The 20,249-nt window shown below is 42.8% G+C and overlaps 1 protein-coding gene across 1 annotated transcript in view; it reads left to right on the top strand.

Annotated features, from left to right (window-relative positions):
- Window positions 1–1,372: 1,372 nt before the first annotated feature.
- hpca (hippocalcin) overlaps window positions 1,373–20,249 on the top strand; it is a 75,730-nt gene continuing 56,853 nt past the window's right edge. Inside the window, exon 1 of the mRNA XM_042310428.1 lies at window positions 1,373–1,518. The gene's annotated coding sequence lies outside the window, so the exon portion shown is untranslated. The remainder of the gene's footprint in view (window positions 1,519–20,249) is intronic.

The following is a 20,249-nucleotide window of genomic DNA, read 5'->3' as shown; positions in this document are numbered from 1 at the left end:
CCCCTAATCCTGACCCTAATGCCTAACCCTAAACCTAACCCTAACCCCTAACCCTAACCCCTAACCCTAACCCTAATCCATAACCCTAACCGTAACCCAACCCCAACCCTAACCCCTAACCCCTAACCCTAACCCTAACCCCAACCCCTAACCCATAACCCTAACCCTAACCCCTAACCCTAACCCATAACCCTAACCCTAACCCCAACCCCTAACCCATAACCCTAACCCTAACCCTAACCCTAATCCATAACCCTAACCCCGAACCCCAACCCTAACCCTAACCCTAACCCCTAACCCTAACCCTAACCCATAACCCTAAGCCCTAACCCTAACCCTTACCCCTACCCCTTACCCCTAACCCCTAAACCTTAACCCCTAAATTTAACCCTAACCCTAACCCTCAACTGTTGTTTTACTCTTACAAGGCTTGCAGACTATTTTTAATACGTTTTTACTTGCAATGATCCTGATATGTGGTTGTTTCAATTACTTCAGTTGAATACACTGTTACGAATGTTGGAAAAATGACTAACATGTAAAATGTAAATGTGTAGACCACTGCTGTACATGTCACATTATGATTCATTACACATTAATAAAACCTAACATTAGGAATAACCCCACTACCACACTTACAATGTCTGCAGGCCTTTACATGACTCAGCAGGGCACAATGGCCTGGTTTCCAAAAGCTGTCCATTAAGAAACAGTCGCTCAATCCAACCTGACTCCCAGCTAATCATCCTGTGTACTTTGACTTCCACTGATCTATTTAACTAAAGCATGTCCTCCAATGTGAACAGACATCTGCTGTCAGCTGTAGGACAGCCGATCTGCCATGAGGATTCAGTATAGCCTTACTGTTGCACATTGGAACAATTGAAATAAAACATCTCAATGCATTGAAGATACTTTGTAGCAGGACACTTTTACAAAATAATTGTTCCCTGATTAGTTGATTTTTGAAAAATAATCTGTAGGCTATATTTTTTTACTAAAATAGAATCAGTAGTATAGTTTTAAAGGTAAGATAACATGTAAATGAGTTCAATTGGAAACATTTCAGACAGAAAATGCTTAATGTTTGTTATGTTTTTCATAATTTGTTTACTGAGTCTTGTGTGAAGTTTTATTTTCTTGGTCTTTTTTCCTGACCACCAGTGACAGACAGAAAACCCCATTGAAGTGCTGGGTTCTAGTTGCCAAGGAAACGCAGGTTTCCATTGGCCTGTAGAGTATCATGTGACCTGGGGCTTTGACATCATAGTGGGAGGGGCTAATGTTCAGCCCCTGGGCTTAGCAGAATGTTCAGGGCTATGAGGAATCTATTGGACAGTGAGTTGAAGCTGCCTGACTGAGCCCTCCTTCTCACTTTTCCCTGCCTGCTACCTGTTGCTGCTTCAACTTTTAACCCCCAACCGTCCTCCACCAAAGTTCCTGAAGCTGCAGCAACTCGCAATTTGGGGCATACCATACATGGACTACTAGAGAGTCTTCAACAGGACTGCAAGTAACGTAAGTAAAGGGCTGATTTATTATCTGCTGTTTCCTGTGTCTATGTCTCCTTTATCTGCTGTGTCCATGTGTCTGTCTGTCTGTCTGTCTGTCTGTCTGTCTGTCTGTCTGTCTGTCTGTCTGTCTGTCTGTCTGTCTGTCTGTCTGTCTGTCTGTCTGTCTGTCTGTCTGTCTGTCTGTCTGTCTGTCTGAGTTGGGAGTCTGTCTGTGTTCTGAGTTACGGCCAGGTGCTTTCCTACTGGGTTTTAGTTGCAGCTGTGCTTTTCTACTGGGTTACAGTTGCAGCATACCCTTTGATCATGACTCTCAGTTCATTTGATTGATTTATTTCACCTTTATTTAACCAGGTAGGCTAGTTGAGAACAAGTTCTCATTTGCAACTGCGACCTGGCCAAGATAAAGCATAGCAATTCGACACATACAACAACACAGAGTTACACATGGAATAAACAAAGCATACAGTCAATAATACAGTCGAACAAAAGAAAACAAAAAGTCTATATACAGTGAGTGCAAATGAGGTAAATTAAGGAAATAAATAGGCCATGGTGGCGAAGTAATTACAATATAGCAATTAAACACTGGAATGGTAGATTGGCAGAGGATGAATGTGCAGGTAGAGATACTGGGGTGCAAAGGAGCAAAATAAATAAATAAATACCAGTATGGGGATGAGGTAGGTAGATAGATGGGCTGTTTACAGATAGGCTAAGTACAGGTGCAGTGATCTGTAAATGCTCTGACAGCTGGTGCGTAAAGCTAGTGAGGGAGATGTGAGTCTCCAGCTTCAGAAATTTTTGCAATTCGTTCCAGTCATGGGCAGCAGAGAACTGGAAGGAAAGACGACCAATGGAGGAATTGGCTTTGGGGGTGACCAGTGAGATATACCTGCTGGAGCGCGTGCTACGAGTGGGTGCTGCTATGGTGACCAGTGAGTTGAGATAAGGCGGGGCTTTACCTAGCAGAGACTTGTAGATAACCTGTAGCCAGTGGGTTTGGCGACGAGTATGAAGCGAGGGCCAGCCAACGAGAGCGTACAGGTCGCAATGGTGGGTAGTGTATGGGGCTTTGGTGACAAAACGGATGGCACTGTGATAGACTGCATCCAGTTTGTTGAGTAGAGTGTTGGAGGCTATTTTATAGATGACATCACCGGGTCGAGGATCGGTAGGATGGTCAGTTTTACGGGGTATGTTTGGCAGCATGAGTGAAGGATGCTTTGTTGCGATATAGTAAGCCGATTCTAGATTTCATTTTGGATTGGAGATGCTTAATGTGAGTCTGGAAGGAGAGTTTACAGTCTAACCAGACACACAGGTATTTGTTGTTGTCCACGTATTCTAAGTCAGAGCCGTCCAGAGTACATTACATTAGGACTCTCAGTTCATTACAGTATGACTCTCAGTTCATTACATTATGACTCTCAATTCATTACACTATGACTCTCAATTCATTACATTATGACTCTCAGTTCATTACATTATGACTCTCAGTTCATTACATTATGACTCTCAGTTCATTACATTATGACTCTCAGTTCATTACAGTATGACTCTCAGTTCATTACATTATGACTCTCAATTCATTACAGTATGACTCTCAGTTCATTACATTATGACTCTCAATTTGTTACATTAGGACTCTCAGTTCATTACATTATGACTCTCAGTTCATTACATTATGACACTCAGTTCATTACAGTATGACTCTCAGTTCATTACATTATGACTCAGTTCATTACATTATGACTTGGTTCATTGCATTGTGACTCTCAATTCATTACATTATGACTCTCAGTTCATTACATTATGACTTGGTTCATTGCATTATGACTTGGTTCATTGCATTATGACTCTCAGTTCATTACATTATGACTCTCAGTTCATTACATTAGGACTCTCAGTTCATTACATTATGACTCTCAATTCATTACATTATGACTCTCAGTTCATTACATTATGACTCTCAGTTCATTACATTATGACTCTCAGTTCATTACATTAGGACTCTCAGTTCATTGCATTATGACTCTCAGTTCATTACATTATGACTTGGTTCATTGCATTATGACTCTCAGTTCATTACATTATGACTCTCAATTCATTACATTACACAGAAGAGTCATTGGACGTTGGCTTCTTCTGTAGGGAGGTTTGTTAATTAAGATCCCCGACGCTCAGTCTGAACATTAACACCCATTGCTGTACGGTGTTGGAAGCATAGGAACCTTATCTTTCATATCAGCAAAAAATACTACTAATAAAAAACAAAAGGTTAAATTGATACACACCTTGTTCCCACATGGCCATACCTCCATGTTACAGCGCTGGTTGATGGGAAAAGATGGAAGACAAGAGGACCACCTGTGCTAATTAGTTACATTGACGACAGAAAGTATTCACACCACTTGACTTTTTTCCTCATTTTGTTGTACTACAGCCTGAATTTAAAATGGATTCAATTGAGATTTTGTGTCACTGGCCTACAAAACAATACCCCAAAATGTAAAAAGTGGAATAATATTTTTGAAATGTCAAATTAATAAAAAATGTAAAGCTGAAATGTCTTTGAGTCAATAAGTATTCAACCCCTTTGTTATGGCAAAATTAAACAAGTTGCATGGACTCAATCTATGTGTGTTAATAGTTTTTAATATGATTTTTGAATGACTAACTCATCTTTGTACCGCACACATAAAATTATCTGTAAGGTCCCTCAGTCGAGCAGTGAATTTCAAATACAGATTGAACCACAAAGATCAGGGAGGTTTTTCCAATGCCTTGCAAAGAAGGGCACCTATTGGTAGATGGGTCCAAAAAATGCAGACAATAAATATCCCTTTGAGCATGGTGAAGTTATTCATTAGGCTCAGTCACTACAAAGATACAGGCGTCCTTTCTGACTCCGTTGATGGAGAGGAGGAAAATCCCTTAGCGATTTCACCATGAGGCCAATAGTGACTTTAAAACACTTACAGAGATTAATAGCTGTGACAGGAGAAAACTGAGGATAGATCAACAAAATGATAGTTAACTCCACAATTTTACATTTTTTATTGAACCTTTATTTACGTAGGCAAGTCATTTAAGAACAAATTCTTATTTAATGATGGCCTAAACCGGCCAAACCTGGACGCTGGGCCAGTGTGCTCCGCCCTATGGAACTCCTAATCACGGCCGGTTGTGATACAGGCTGGATTCAAACAAGGGTGTCTGTAGTGACGCCTCTAGCACTGAGATGCAGTGCCTTAGACCTCTGCGCAACTCGGGAGCCCAATACTAACCTAAATGACAGAGTGAAAAGAAGGAAGCCTGTACAGAATACAAAAATTCCAAAACATGCATCTGGTTTGCAATTCATTTTTTTTGTCCTGAATACAAAGCATTATGTTTGGGGCAAATCCAACTCAACACATCAAGGAGACCGACGCTTCATATTTTCAAGCATGGTGGTGGCTGCATCATGTTATGGGTGTCATCGGCAAGGATTAGGGAGTTGTTTTGGGATAAAAAGAAACGGAATAGAGCTAAGCACAGGCAAAATCCTACAAAACCTGGTTCAGTCTGCTTTCCACCAGACACTGGGAGATATTCACCTTTCAGTAGGGCAATAATCTAAAATATACACTGGAGTTGCTAACCAAGGCGACATTGAATGTTCCTGAATGGCCTAGTTACAGTTTTGACTTAAATCGGCTTGAAAATCTATAGCAACACTTGAAAATGGCTGTCTAGTAATGATCAACAATCAACCTAACAGAGAGTGAAGAATTGTTTAAAAAATAACATGGAAATATTGTAAAATCCACGTGTGCAAAGTTCTTAGAGACTTATCCAGAAAGACTCACAGCTGTAATCACTCTTAGAGACTTACCCAGAAACACTCACAGCTGTAATCACTCTTAGACTTACCCAGAAAGACTCACAGCTGTAATCACTCGTAGAGACTTACGCAGAAAGACTCATAGCTGTAATCACACTTAGAGACTTACCCAGAAACACTCACAGCTCTTAGAGACTTACCCAGAAACACTCACAGCTGTAATCACTCTTAGAGACTTACCCAGAAAGACTCACAGCTGTAATCATTCTTAGACTTACCCAGAAATACTCACAGCTGTAATCACTCGTAGAGACTTACGCAGAAAGACTCATAGCTGTAATCACACTTAGAGACTTACCCAGAAACACTCACAGCTCTTAGAGACTTACCCAGAAACACTCACAGCTCTTAGAGACTTACCCAGAAACACTCACAGCTGTAATCACTCTTAGAGACTTACACAGAAAGACTCATAGCTGTAATCACACTTAGAGACTTACCCAGAAACACTCACAGCTCTTAGAGACTTACAGAAAGACTCACAGCTGTAATCACTCTTAGACTTGCAGAAAGACTCACAGCTGTAATCACTCTTAGACTTACCCAGAAAGACTCACAGCTGTAATCACTCTTAGACACTTAACCAGAAAGACTCATAGCTGTAATCACTCTTAGAGACTTACCCAGAAAGACTCACAGCTGTAATCACTCTTAGAGACTTACCCAGAAAGACTCACAGCTGTAATTGCTGCCAAAGGGATTCTAGCATGTATTGACTCAGGGTGTGACTACTTACAGTACCAGTCAAAAGTTTGGACACACCTCCTCATTCAAGGGTTTTTCTTTATTTTTACTATTTTCTACATTGCAGAATAATAGTGAAGACATCAAAATTATTAAATAACACACATGGAATCATGTAGTAACAAAACAGTGTTAAACAAATCAAAATATAATTAATATTTGAGATTCCTCAATGTAGCCAGCCACCCTTTGCCTTGATGATAGCTTTGCACACTCTTTGCATTCTCTCCTACATCTTCACCTGGAATGCTTTTCCAACAGTCTTGAAGGAGTTCCCACATATGCTGAGCACTTGTTGGCTGTTTTTCCTTCCCTCTGCAGTCCAACTTAACCCAAACCATCTCAACTGGGCTGAGGTCGGGTGATTGTGGAGGCCAGGTTATCTGATGTATTTGTCACTTGCGCCGAATACAACAGGTGTAGACCTTACTGTTAAATGCTTACAAGCCCTTAACTAACAATGCAGATCAAGAAATAGAGCTAAGAAAATATTTACTAAATTAACTAAAGTTTTTTAAAAAAGTTAAAAAAAAAAAAATATATATATATATATATATATAAATAAATTAGCACAAGAAAATTACATAACAATAACGAGGCTATATACAGGGGTACCGAGTCAATATGTGGCAGTACAAGTTAGTCAAGGTAATTTGTGAGGTGGCTATGCATAGATAATAAACAGCAAGTATCAGCACTGTAAAAAACGAATGGGGGGGAGTCTATGTAAATAGTCCAGATGGCCATTTGATCAATTGTTCAGCAGTCTTATGGCTTGGGGGTAGAAGCTGTTAAGGAGCTTTTGGTCCTAGACTTGGCACTTCGGTACTGCTTGCCGTGCGATAGCAAAGAGAACAGTCTATGACTTGGGTGACTGGAATCTTTGACAAATTTTTCGGGCCTTCCTCTGACATGCCTGGTAATCCAACTGGCCCGTTGCTTTCTGAATGTTGACCTGTTTAAATGTCTTGCTCATATTGGCTACAGAGAACGTGATCACACTAATGTTCTCATGCATGCTTCAGTGTTGCTTGCCTCGAAGCGAGCATAAAAGGCATTTAGCTCGTCTGGTAGGCTAGCGTTACCGGGCAGCTTGTGGCTGGATTTCCCTTTATAGTCTGTAATATTTTTCAAGCCCTGACACATCTGACGAGTGTCAGACCCGGCGTAGTAGGATAAGATCTTATTCCTTTATTGATGCCTTGCCTGTTTGATGGTTCGACTGAGGGCAGAGTGGAATTTCTTATGAACGTCCGGATTAGTTTCCCGCTCCTTGAAAGCGGCAGCTCTAGTCTTTAGCTCAGTACGGATATTGCCTGTAATCCATGGCTTCTTGTTGGGAAATGTACGCACGGTCACTGTGGGGACGACGTTGTCGATGCACTTATTGATGAAGCCGATGACTGACACGTCAATGCCATTGGATGAATATATTCCAGTTTTTGCTAGCAAAACAGTCCTGTAGTGTAACATCCGCGTCACCTGACCTCTTCCGTATTGAGCGAGCCACTGGTACTTCCTGCTTTAGTTTTTGCTTGTAAGAAGGAATCAGGAGGATAGAATTATGGTCAGATTTGCCAAATGGAGGGCGGGAGAGAGCTTTTTATGCATCTCTGTGTGTCAAGTAAAGGTGGTCTAGAGTTTTTTTCACTCTTGTTGCACATGTTGCACATGTGACATGCTGAGGTAAAACGGATTTTAGTTTGCCTGCATTAAAGTCCCCGGCCAATAGGAGCTCCGCTTCTGAATGAACATTTCCTTGTTTGCTTATGGCCTTATACAGCTGGTTGAGTGCTGTCTTAGTGCCAGCATCGGTTTGTGGTGGTAAATAGACAGCTACGAAAAATATAGATTAGAACTCTCTTGGTAGATAGTGTGGTCTACACTTTATCATGAGGTATTCTACCTCGAGACTTCTTTAATATTAGACATCTTGCACCAGCAGTTATTGACAAAAAGACACACACCTCCGCCCCTCATCTTACCAGACGTAGCTGCTCTTTCCTGCCAATGCATGGAAAAACCAGCCAGCTCCATATTATCCATGTCATCGTTCAGCCACATCTTGGAGAAACATAAGATATTGCAGTTTTTTAATGTCCCTTTGGTAGGATAGTCTATCATAGATCGTCCAGCTTGTTTTCCAATGATTGCACGTTGGCCAATAATACGGAGGAAAGTGTTGGTTTACCTACTCGTCGGCAAATTCTTACAAGGCACTCTCCTCTCCCCTTTCTTCCATATTTTCTTCACGCTGATGATGGGGATTTGGGCATTCTTGGTCAAATAGCCCTTACACAGCCTGGAGGTGTGTTGGGTCATTATCCTGTTGAAAATCAAATGATAGTCCCACTAAGTGCAAACCAGATGGGATGGCGAGTCGCTGCTGAATGCCGTGGTAGTCATGCTGGTTAAGTGTGCTTTGAATTCTAAATAAATCACTGACGGTGTCACCAGCAAAGCGCCCCAACACCATCACACATCCTCCTCCATGCCTCACGTGGGAACCACACATGCAGAGATCATCCGTTCACCTACTCTCGTCTCACAAGGACACGGTTGGAACCAAATATCTCAAATTTGGACTCATCAGACCAAAGGACAGATTTCCACCGGTCTAATGTCCATTGCCCGTGTTTCTTGGCCAAGGCAAGTCTCTTGTTCTTATTGGTGTCCTTTAGTAGTTGTTTCTTTGCAGCAATTTCAACATGAAGGCCTGATTTACACAGTTTCCTCTGAACAGTTGATGTTGAGATGTGTCTGTTACTTGAACTCTGTGAAGCATTTATCTGGGCTGCAATTTCTGAGCCTGGTAACTCTAATGAACTTATCCTCTGCAACAGAGTTACTCTGGGTCTTCCTTTGCTGTGGCGGTCCTCATGAGAGCCAGTTTCATCATAACACTTGATTGTTTTTACGACTGCACTTGAAGAAAAAGTACTTGAAATGTTCGTACTTGAAAATGATTGACTGACCTTCATGTCTTAAAGTAATGATGGACTGTTGTTTCTATTTGCTAATTTGATGTGAACTTGGTCTTTTACCAAATAGGGCAATTTTCTGTGTACCTCCCCTACCTTGTCACAACAAAACTGATTGGCTCAAATGTATTAAGAAGGAAAGAAACTCCATAAATTAACTTTTACAAAGGCACACCTGTTAATTGAAATTCGTTCCAGGGGACTACCTCATGAAGCTGGTTGAGAGAATGCGGAGAGTGTGCAAAGCTGTAATCAAGGCAAAGGTGGCTAATTTGAAGAATCTCAAATAAAAAATATATTTTTATTGGTTTAACACTTTTTTGGTTACAACATGATTCCATATGCGTTATTTAATAGTTTTGATGTATTCACTTTATTCTACAATGAAGAAACCCCCTTTGAATGAGAAGTTTGTCCAAACTCTTGACTGGTAGTGTATGTAAATGAGACATTCCTGTATTTCATTTTCAATACATTAGACATTTTTCTAAAAACATGTCTTCATGGGGTATTTTGTGTAAATGTATTTAATCCATTTTGAATTCAGGCTGTAACACAAAAAACATGTGGAAAAAGTCAAGGGTATGACTACTTTCTGTAGCTCACGTGAGCCAGTCTTGGGCGAATCTAATGGCCGAAAACTGAAGGGAGAAGGCAGAATGGCTGAGAACTGTAGGAATGGAAGTTTTCCAGAGCTAGTTGCAGCAGTGCTTTTTTACTGAGTTCTAGTAGCATCCATGCTTTCCTACTGGGTTCTAATAGCAGCAGTGCTTTCCTACTGGGTTCTAGTTGCAGCAGTGCTTTCCTACTGGGTTCTAGTAGCATCCGTGCTTTCCTACTGGGTTCTAGTTGCAGCAGTGCTTTCCTACAGGGTTCTAATAGCAGCAGTGCTTTCCTACTGGGTTCTAGTTGCAGCAGTGCTTTCCTACTGGGTTCTAGTAGCATCCATGCTTTCCTACTGGGTTCTAATAGCAGCAGTGCTTTCCTACTGGGTTCTAGTTGCAGCAGTGCTTTCCTACTGGGTTCTAGTAGCATCCGTGCTTTCCTACTGGGTTCTAGTTGCAGCAGTGCTTTCCTACAGGGTTCTAATAGCAGCAGTGCTTTCCTACTGGGTTCTAGTTGCAGCAGTGCTTTCCTACTGGGTTCTAGTAGCAGTAGTGCTTTCCTACTGGGTTCTAGTAGCATCCGTGCTTTCCTACTGGGTTCTAGTTGCAGCAGTGCTTTCCTACTGGGTTCTAGTAGCATCCGTGCTTTCCTACTGGGTTCTAATAGCAGCAGTGCTTTCCTACTGGGTTCTAGTTGCAGCAGTGCTTTCCTACTGGGTTCTAGTTGCAGCAGTGCTTTACTACTGGGTTCTAGTAGCAGTAGTGCTCTCCTACTGGGTTCTAGTTGCAGCAGTGCTTTCCTACTGGGTTCTAGTTGCAGCAGTGCTTTCCTACTGAGTTCTAGTTGCTGCAGTGCTTTCCTACTGGGTTCTAGTTGCAGCAGTGCTTTACTACTGGGTTCTAGTAGTAGTAGTGCTATCCTACTGAGTTCTAGTTGCTGCAGTGCTTTCCTACTGGGTTCTAGTTGCAGCAGTGCTTTACTACTGGGTTCTAGTAGTAGTAGTGCTATCCTACTGAGTTCTAGTTGCTGCAGTGCTTTCCTACTGGGTTCTAGTTGCAGCAGTGCTTTACTACTGGGTTCTAATAGTAGTAGTGCTTTCCTACTGAGTTCTAGTTGCAGCAGTGCTTTCCTACTGGGTTCTAGTTGCAGCAGTGCTTTCCTACTGGGTTCTAGTTGCAGCAGTGCTTTCCTACTGGGTTCTAGTTGCTGCAGTGCTTTACTATTGGGTTCTAGTAGTAGTAGTACTATCCTACTGGGTTCTAGTTGCAGCAGTGCTTTCCTACTGAGTTCTAGTTGCTGCAGTGCTTTCCTACTGGGTTCTAGTTGTAGTAGTGCTATCCTACTGAGTTCTAGTTGCTGCAGTGCTTTCCTACTGGGTTCTAGTTGCAGCAGTGCTTTACTACTGGGTTCTAATAGTAGTAGTGCTTTCCTACTGAGTTCTAGTTGCAGCAGTGCTTTCCTACTGGGTTCTAGTTGCAGCAGTGCTTTCCTACTGGGTTCTAGTTGCAGCAGTGCTTTCCTACTGGGTTCTAGTTGCTGCAGTGCTTTACTACTGGGTTCTAGTAGTAGTAGTACTATCCTACTGGGTTCTAGTTGCAGCAGTGCTTTCCTACTGGGTTCTAGTAGCATCCATGCTTTCCTACTGGGTTCTAATAGCAGCAGTGCTTTCCTACTGGGTTCTAGTTGCAGCAGTGCTTTCCTACTGGGTTCTAGTAGCATCCGTGCTTTCCTACTGGGTTCTAGTTGCAGCAGTGCTTTCCTACAGGGTTCTAATAGCAGCAGTGCTTTCCTACTGGGTTCTAGTTGCAGCAGTGCTTTCCTACTGGGTTCTAGTTGCAGCAGTGCTTTCCTACTGGGTTCTAGTAGCATCCATGCTTTCCTACTGGGTTCTAATAGCAGCAGTGCTTTCCTACTGGGTTCTAGTTGCAGCAGTGCTTTCCTACTGGGTTCTAGTTGCAGCAGTGCTTTACTACTGGGTTCTAGTAGCAGTAGTGCTCTCCTACTGGGTTCTAGTTGCAGCAGTGCTTTCCTACTGGGTTCTAGTTGCAGCAGTGCTTTCCTACTGAGTTCTAGTTGCTGCAGTGCTTTCCTACTGGGTTCTAGTTCCAGCAGTGCTTTACTACTGGGTTCTAGTAGTAGTAGTGCTATCCTACTGAGTTCTAGTTGCTGCAGTGCTTTCCTACTGGGTTCTAGTTGCAGCAGTGCTTTACTACTGGGTTCTAATAGTAGTAGTGCTTTCCTACTGAGTTCTAGTTGCAGCAGTGCTTTCCTACTGGGTTCTAGTTGCAGCAGTGCTTTCCTACTGGGTTCTAGTTGCAGCAGTGCTTTCCTACTGGGTTCTAGTTGCTGCAGTGCTTTACTACTGGGTTCTACTAGTAGTAGTACTATCCTACTGGGTTCTAGTTGCTGCAGTGCTTTCCTACTGGGTTCTAGTTGCATCCGTGCTTTCCTACTGAGTTCTAGTTGCAGTAGTGCTTTCCTACTGGGTTCTAGTTGCAGCAGTGCTTTCCTACTGGGTTCTAGTTCCAGCAGTGCTTTCCTACTGGGTTCTAGTTGCAGCAGTGCTTTACTACTGGGTTCTAATAGTAGTAGTGCTTTCCTACTGAGTTCTAGTTGCAGCAGTGCTTTCCTACTGGGTTCTAGTTGCAGCAGTGCTTTCCTACTGGGTTCTAGTTGCAGCAGTGCTTTCCTACTGGGTTCTAGTTGCTGCAGTGCTTTACTACTGGGTTCTAGTAGTAGTAGTACTATCCTACTGGGTTCTAGTTGCAGCAGTGCTTTCCTACTGAGTTCTAGTTGCTGCAGTGCTTTCCTACTGGGTTCTAGTTGCAGCAGTGCTTTACTACTGGGTTCTAGTAGTAGTAGTGCTATCCTACTGAGTTCTAGTTGCTGCAGTGCTTTCCTACTGGGTTCTAGTTGCAGCAGTGCTTTACTACTGGGTTCTAATAGTAGTAGTGCTTTCCTACTGAGTTCTAGTTGCAGCAGTGCTTTCCTACTGGGTTCTAGTTGCAGCAGTGCTTTCCTACTGGGTTCTAGTTGCAGCAGTGCTTTCCTACTGGGTTCTAGTTGCTGCAGTGCTTTACTACTGGGTTCTAGTAGTAGTAGTACTATCCTACTGGGTTCTAGTTGCAGCAGTGCTTTCCTACTGGGTTCTAGTAGCATCCATGCTTTCCTACTGGGTTCTAATAGCAGCAGTGCTTTCCTACTGGGTTCTAGTTGCAGCAGTGCTTTCCTACTGGGTTCTAGTAGCATCCGTGCTTTCCTACTGGGTTCTAGTTGCAGCAGTGCTTTCCTACAGGGTTCTAATAGCAGCAGTGCTTTCCTACTGGGTTCTAGTTGCAGCAGTGCTTTCCTACTGGGTTCTAGTTGCAGCAGTGCTTTCCTACTGGGTTCTAGTAGCATCCATGCTTTCCTACTGGGTTCTAATAGCAGCAGTGCTTTCCTACTGGGTTCTAGTTGCAGCAGTGCTTTCCTACTGGGTTCTAGTTGCAGCAGTGCTTTACTACTGGGTTCTAGTAGCAGTAGTGCTCTCCTACTGGGTTCTAGTTGCAGCAGTGCTTTCCTACTGGGTTCTAGTTGCAGCAGTGCTTTCCTACTGAGTTCTAGTTGCTGCAGTGCTTTCCTACTGGGTTCTAGTTCCAGCAGTGCTTTACTACTGGGTTCTAGTAGTAGTAGTGCTATCCTACTGAGTTCTAGTTGCTGCAGTGCTTTCCTACTGGGTTCTAGTTGCAGCAGTGCTTTACTACTGGGTTCTAATAGTAGTAGTGCTTTCCTACTGAGTTCTAGTTGCAGCAGTGCTTTCCTACTGGGTTCTAGTTGCAGCAGTGCTTTCCTACTGGGTTCTAGTTGCAGCAGTGCTTTCCTACTGGGTTCTAGTTGCTGCAGTGCTTTACTACTGGGTTCTACTAGTAGTAGTACTATCCTACTGGGTTCTAGTTGCTGCAGTGCTTTCCTACTGGGTTCTAGTTGCATCCGTGCTTTCCTACTGAGTTCTAGTTGCAGTAGTGCTTTCCTACTGGGTTCTAGTTGCAGCAGTGCTTTCCTACTGGGTTCTAGTTCCAGCAGTGCTTTCCTACTGTGTTCTAGTTGCAGTATTGCTTTCCTACTCGGTTCTAGTTGCTGCAGTGCTTTCCTACTGGGTTCTAGTTGCAGCAGTGCTTTCCTACTGGGTTCTAGTAGTAGTAGTGCTATCCTACTGGGTTCTAGTTGCTGCAGTGCTTTCCTACTGGGTTCTAGTTGCAGCAGTGCTTTCCTACTGGGTTCTAGTTGCAGCAGTGCTTTACTACTGGGTTCTAGTAGCAGTAGTGCTCTCCTACTGGGTTCTAGTTGCAGCAGTGCTTTCCCACTGGGTTCTAGTTGCAGCAGTGCTTTCCTACTGGGTTCTAGTTGCTGCAGTGCTTTACTACTGGGTTCTAGTAGTAGTAGTGCTTTCCTACTGGGTTCTAGTTGCTGCAGTGCTTTCCTACTGGGTTCTAGTTGCAGCAGTGCTTTCCTACTGGGTTCTAGTTGCAGCAGTGCTTTCCTACTGGGTTCTAGTTGCTGCAGTGCTTTCCTACTGGGTTCTAGTTGCAGTAGTGCTTTCCTACTGGGTTCTAGTTGCAGCAGTGCTTTCCTACTGAGTTCTAGTTCTAGTTGCTGCAGTGCTTTCCTACTGGGTTCTAGTTGCAGCAGTGCTTTCCTACTGAGTTCTAGTTGCAGCAGTGCTTTCCTACTGGTTCTAGTTGCTGCAGTGCTTTCCTACTGGGTTCTAGTAGTAGTGCTTTCCTACTGAGTTCTAGTTGCTGCAGTGCTTTCCTACTGGGTTCTAGTTGCAGCAGTGCTTTCCTACTGGGTTCTAGTTGCTGCAGTGCTTTCCTACTGGGTTCTAGTTGCTGCAGTGCTTTCCTACTGGGTTCTAGTTGCTGCAGTGCTTTCCTACTGGGTTCTAGTTGCAGCAGTGCTTTCCTACTGGGTTCTAGTTGCAGCAGTGCTTTCCTACTGGGTTCTAGTTGCAGCAGTGCTTTCCTACTGGGTTCTAGTTGCTGCAGTGCTTTCCTACTGGGTTCTAGTTGCAGCAGTGCTTTCCTACTGGGTTCTAGTTGCTGCAGTGCTTTCCTACTGGGTTCTAGTTGCAGCAGTGCTTTCCTACTGGGTTCTAGTTGCAGCAGTGCTTTCCTACTGGGTTCTAGTTGCTGCAGTGCTTTCCTACTGGGTTCTAGTTGCAGCAGTGCTTTCCTACTGGGTTCTAGTAGTAGTAGTGCTTTCCTACTGGGTTCTAGTTGCTGCAGTGCTTTCCTACTGGGTTCTAGTTGCATCCGTGCTTTCCTACTGAGTTCTAGTTGCAGTAGTACATTCCTACTGGGTTCTACTTGCAGCAGTGCTTTCCTACTGGGTTCTAGTTGCAGCAGTGCTTTCCTACTGGGTTCTAGTTGCAGCAGTGCTTTCCTACTGGGTTCTAGTTGCAGCAGTGCTTTCCTACTGTGTTCTAGTTGCAGTATTGCTTTCCTACTCGGTTCTAGTTGCTGCAGTGCTTTCCTACTGGGTTCTAGTTGCAGCAGTGCTTTCCTACTGGGTTCTAGTAGTAGTAGTGCTATCCTACTGGGTTCTAGTTGCAGCAGTGCTTTCCTACTGGGTTCTAGTTGCAGCAGTGCTTTCCTACTGGGTTCTAGTTGCAGCAGTGCTTTACTACTGGGTTCTAGTAGCAGTAGTGCTCTCCTACTGGGTTCTAGTTGCAGCAGTGCTTTCCCACTGGGTTCTAGTTGCAGCAGTGCTTTCCTACTGGGTTCTAGTTGCTGCAGTGCTTTACTACTGGGTTCTAGTAGTAGTAGTGCTTTCCTACTGGGTTCTAGTTGCTGCAGTGCTTTCCTACTGGGTTCTAGTTGCAGCAGTGCTTTCCTACTGGGTTCTAGTTGCAGCAGTGCTTTCCTACTGGGTTCTAGTTGCTGCAGTGCTTTCCTACTGGGTTCTAGTTGCAGTAGTGCTTTCCTACTGGGTTCTAGTTGCAGCAGTGCTTTCCTACTGAGTTCTAGTTGCTGCAGTGCTTTCCTACTGGGTTCTAGTTGCAGCAGTGCTTTACTACTGGCTTCTAGTAGTAGTAGTGCTATCCTACTGAGTTCTAGTTGCTGCAGTGCTTTCCTACTGGGTTCTAGTTGCAGCAGTGCTTTACTACTGGGTTCTAATAGTAGTAGTGCTTTCCTACTGAGTTCTAGTTGCTGCAGTGCTTTCCTACTGGGTTCTAGTTGCAGCAGTGCTTTCCTACTGGGTTCTAGTTGCAGCAGTGCTTTACTACTGGGTTCTAGTAGTAGTAGTGCTATCCTACTGGGTTCTAGTTGCTGCAGTGCTTTCCTACTGGGTTCTAGTTGCATCCGTGCTTTCCTACTGAGTTCTAGTTGCAGTAGTACTTTCCTACTGGGTTCTAGTTGCAGCAGTGCTTTCCTACTGGGTTCTAGTTGCAGCAGTGCTTTCCTACTGGGTTCTAGTTGCAGCAGTGCTTTCCTACTGGGTTCTAGTTGCTGCAGTGCTTTACTACTGGGTTCTAGTAGTAGTAGTGCTATCCTACCAGGTTCTAGTTGCTGCAGTGCTTTCCTACTGGGTTCTAGTTGCAGCAGTGCTTTCCTACTGGGTTCTAGTTGCAGCAGTGCTTTCCTACTGAGTTCTAGTTGCAGTAGTGCTTTCCTACTGGGTTCTAGTTGCAGCAGTGCTTTCCTACTGGGTTCTAGTTGCAGCAGTGCCTTCCTACTGAGTTCTAGTTGCAGCAGTGCTTTCCTACTGGGTTCTAGTTGCTGCAGTGCTTTACTACTGGGTTCTAGTAGTAGTAGTGCTATCCTACTGGGTTCTAGTTGCTGCAGTGCTTTCCTACTGGGTTCTAGTTGCTGCAGTGCTTTACTACTGGGTTCTAGTAGTAGTAGTGCTATCCTACTGGGTTCTAGTTGCTGCAGTGCTTTCCTACTGGGTTCTAGTTGCAGCAGTGCTTTCCTACTGGGTTCTAGTTGCAGCAGTGCTTTACTACTGGGTTCTAGTAGCAGTAGTGCTCTCCTACTGGGTTCTAGTTGCAGCAGTGCTTTCCTACTGGGTTCTAGTTTCAGCAGTGCTTTCCTTCTGGGCTCTAGTTGCAAAGTTGACTGATTAATCCAGCTTTAATACACAATGGATGTACAGCCTGACACATTCGTGTGAGAAATCGTGAAAATGTCCCATACAAGCCAGAATGTAGAATGAAATTACATTAAATCTTTCTCTACAGGTTGTCTGTGCGGTTTGTACATCAGCTGCTCAAACTTTGTCCATCTGCTGGTTTGTCCATCAACTGCTCTAATCCACAGTAAAATATTGTTTACAAATGTAAAGTGTGGTAACAAAATGTAGGTAAAATTGGCCTCTGTTTTTGTGTCCACATTTTCCAAACTGTTAAATATCTGCTCTGAATGAAGATTCAATGATGTCTGCAGAAACAATGGGGTGTCAGATATAACATGACACCACATCTCTTTTGTTTATTGAAGTACAGTAAGTGATGTGGATTTACACCCGGAAACGGAATTGTATCATGGGTCCCTGATCTGTACTATGCTTCATTATGGATGTGAATGTCATTCTCTTCATGGGGCTTTATTCTAAATAGGTACAAAAATGTCTCCAACAAGACCACATTTGGTTGATCCTGCATCTAATCTGAACTAATCATAGACGAGTTTGGATATCAAAGTTCTGTACAGTACATTAGAGTAGATTTCAGTAGAGTAGAGTACAGTAGAGTTTAGTAGAGTGTAGTACAGTAGAGTATAGTACAGTACAGTACAGTAAAGTAGTGCATAATTCAGTAGAGTATAGTTCCATACAGTAAAGTAGAGTAGAGTATAGTTCAGTAGAGTATAGTTCCAGTAGACTATAGTTCCATACAGCAGTAAAGTACAGTACAAAAGTAGATTCAGGACAGTACAGTACAGTAGAGTAGTAAAGTTTACAGTAAAAGGAGAGTTCAGTACAAAGTAGAGTAGTTCAGTACAGTAGTTCATATAGTAAAATAGAGTACAGTTCATAAGATACAGTTCAGTACAGTAGTTCAGTATAGTTCATTACAGTAGAGTACAGTACAGTAGAGTTAGTTCAGTAAGTAAAGTAGATTATTACAGTAAAATAGTTCATTACAGTAGAGTTCAGTATAGTTCATACAGAAAGTAGAGTTCAGTAGTAGAGTAGAGTTCCGTACAATAAAATAGTTCAGTACAGTAGAGTTCAGTATAGTTAATTACAGTAGAGTACAGTTCAGTACAGTAGAGTACAGTTCAGTACAGTAAAGTAGAGTACAGTATAGTTCATTACAGTAGAGTACAGTTCAGTACAGTAGAGTATAGTTCAGTACAGTAAAGTAGAGTTCATTACAGTAGAGTTCAGTATAGTTCATTACAGTAGAGTACAGTTCAGTACAGAAGAGTACAGTTCAGTACAGTTAGAGTTCAGTACAGTAGAGTACAGTTTAGGGAAGTAAAGTATAGTTCAGTTTTCACAGTAAAGTAGAGTTCAGTGCAGTAGAGTACAGTTCAGTACAGTAGAGTAGAGTTCCGTATAATAAAATAGAGTTCAGTACAGTAGAGTAGAGTTCAGTACAGTACAGTAAAGTAGAGTTCAGTACAGTAGAGTAGAGTTCCGTACAATAAAATAGAGTTCCGTACAGTAAAGTATAGTTCAGTACAGTAAAGTACAGTTCATTACAGGAAAGTAAAGTTCAGTACAGTAGAGTAGAGTTCCGTACAATAAAATAGAGTTCAGTACAGTAAAGTAGAGCCGAGTTAAGTAGAGTATAGTTCAGTACAGCAGAGTACAGTTCAGTACAGTAGAGTACAGTTCAGTACAGTAGAGTACAGTTTAGGGAAGGGCTTTTGAAATTATTTCGGTATTCGAATAATAACGTGGTATTTATTCAGATATCCAGATAGTTGGAATACATGTCTTTTAAAGAAAAAAATAGTTTGTGGAAACTCCAGTCAAGAGTTGTTCGTGTGTGAGAGAGAGATGGTGAGCTGCGCTCTGCTTGTGACAGAGGAGTGAGAGAGCAAGGGGCAGTGTGTGTGGCATGGAGAGAGAGAGAGAGAGAGACAGAGAGACAGAGAGAGAGACAGACAGAGAGAGAGACAGAGAGAGACAGAGAGAGAGACAGACAGAGAGAGAGAGAGGAGACAGAGAGACAGAGAGAGAGAGAGAGAGAGAGAGAGACAGACAGAGAGACAGAGAGAGAGAGAGAGAGAGAGAGAGACAGAGAGAGAGAGACAGAGAGAGACAGAGAGAGACAGAGAGAGAGAGAGAGAGACAGAGAGAGAGACAGAGAGAAAGAGACAGAATGTTTCTAAACCGACTCATGCTAGTTGGACAAACTTCTTGCTGCCATAAGATATATATCATACCATCTGGTAGGGCCTTTCTTGACTGCATTAAATCATTGTAAAGAAGCTAGAGCTAGCTATGTACTCACTACTGAAAGTCTCTCTGGGTAGGAGAGTCTGCTAAATGACTAACTTGTACATGTAAAAGTATTTTGCTGTGCTCCCTGTCCAATGTCTACAACAACTCCATTCATAATAAACAACTGCCTACCTGTTGGTTTATCATTGTAGCTCCTATCATTTAGCCAACTGAATTAGGTTTGAATTTTAATTGCATTTTGCATTGACTAAATATCTCCCAGTTCACTAGCTGTCCTCTGACTGTAGCACGGTTTTGATTGACGACAATAACAAGCTACAGGTATATAGGCTCCCGGGAATATGTTTTATTTAAGTGTCAAATGTAGTAGTCTATCTTGGTGGGATATGTAGCCTAGTGGTTAGAGCATTGGACTAGTAACCGGAATGTTGCAAGTTCAAATCCCTGAGCTGATAAGGTACAATCTGTCATTCTGCCCCTCAACAGGCAGTTAACCCACTGTTCCTAGGCCGTCATTGAAAATACAAATTTGTTCTTAACTGACTTGCCTAGTTCAATAAAGATAATTTAAAATGTCACATATATATTTTTGTTATACATTTTAGACAAAGCCGTAAAAAAAAATGTTTTCCCTGATTAATCAAATACTAACGTCCGTTCTAATATTTGATTACCGGTACCCATCCCTAGTAAAGATAAAGGGGGATTCCTAGTCAGTTGTACAACTGAATGCATTCAACAGAAATGTGTCTTCCGCATTTAACCCCTCTGAATCAGAGAGGTGTGGGGGGCTGCCATAATCGACATCCACGTCCCCGTGGAACAGTGGGTTAACTGGCTTGCTCAGAACGACAGGATGCTGGCCTTCTAGGCAGAGTTGCAAAGAAAAGCCATATCTCAGACTGGCCAATAAAAATAAAAGATTAAGATGGGCAAAAGAACACAGACACTGGACAGAGGAACTCTGCCTCGAAGGCCAGCATCCCAGAGTCGCTTCTTCACTGTTGACATTGAGACTGGTGTTTGCGTATACTATTTAATGAAGCTGCCAGTTGAGGACTTGTGAGGCGTCTGTTTCTCAAACTAGACACTCTAATGTACCTGTCCTCTTGCTCAGTTATG

The sequence above is a fragment of the Oncorhynchus tshawytscha genome, linkage group LG31 (genome assembly GCF_018296145.1).
Source record: "Oncorhynchus tshawytscha isolate Ot180627B linkage group LG31, Otsh_v2.0, whole genome shotgun sequence".
Taxonomy (NCBI): domain Eukaryota; kingdom Metazoa; phylum Chordata; class Actinopteri; order Salmoniformes; family Salmonidae; genus Oncorhynchus; species Oncorhynchus tshawytscha.
Note: the sequence above shows the minus strand (reverse complement) of the source record. Positions and strands in the feature narration are given on the sequence as shown.